Raw genomic sequence first — 952 nt, 5'->3', positions numbered from 1 at the left:
ATGGACAGGGAAAATTGTTCATCCTTGAGTGAATTTGTTTTCTTGGGAATTACCAGTAATGCTGACCTCAGAGTGACACTTTTCATCATGTTTCTCCTGATTTACCTCATTAATCTTCTGGCAAACCTTGGAATGATCTTCTTAATTAGACTGGATCCCCAGCTTCAAACACCCATGCACTTTTTCCTCAGCCACCTCTCCTTCTGTGACCTCTGCTATTCCACAGCAGTTGGTCCCAAGATGCTGGTCCACATATTCTCCAAGAACAAATCAATTCCCTTCCTTCGTTGTGCTCTGCATTTCTTGACCTTCTGTATCTTTGCAGATGCCGAGTGTTTGCTGCTGGCAGTGATGGCCTTTGAGCGCTACAAGGCCATCAGCAACCCCTTGCGCTATGCAGTGTACATGTCCACTAAGGTGTGTTCACTGCTCATGGCTGGGGTTTACCTCATAGGACTGGCAGATGCTTTGATACACATGTTAATATTCTACTTATGTTTCTGTAGGTCTAATGATATTAATCATTTCTTCTGTGATTTATCTCCACTTTATCTACTTTCCTGTTCTGACACACAAGTCAATGAGCTGGTATTATTCACCATTTTTGGATTCATTGGACAGAGTACCATCTCCAGAGTCCTGCTCTCTTATTGCTACGTCATCTCATCCATCTTTGCTACATCCATTGCTACATCCAGAGATCCGCTCTACTGAGGGGAGGCTCAAAGCTTTCTCCACCTGTGCCTCCCACCTAACTGCAGTTGCAGTATTCCAGGGCACTGTGATCTTCATGTATTTCTGGCCAAGTTCTTCCTACTCTCTAGATCAAGATAAAACGAGCTCACTGTTCTTCATGCTTGTGATTCCTGTATTGAACCCTCTGATTTATAGTTTAGGTAACAAGGATGTGAAAGAGGCCCTGCAAAAACTTAGAAGCAAAGGGTGGTTTTAA

At 43.4% G+C, this 952-nt stretch overlaps 1 pseudogene across 1 annotated transcript; it reads left to right on the top strand.

The window, feature by feature from the left end:
• On the top strand, nucleotides 1–952 carry LOC306638933 (olfactory receptor 5W2-like; annotated as a pseudogene). Its single transcript has one exon. The product of its transcript is annotated as an olfactory receptor 5W2-like (transcript).

The sequence above is a fragment of the Sciurus vulgaris genome (genome assembly GCF_902686455.1).
Source record: "Sciurus vulgaris genome assembly, chromosome: 11".
In the NCBI taxonomy this organism is placed as follows: Eukaryota; Metazoa; Chordata; class Mammalia; order Rodentia; family Sciuridae; genus Sciurus; species Sciurus vulgaris.
Note: the sequence above shows the minus strand (reverse complement) of the source record. Positions and strands in the feature narration are given on the sequence as shown.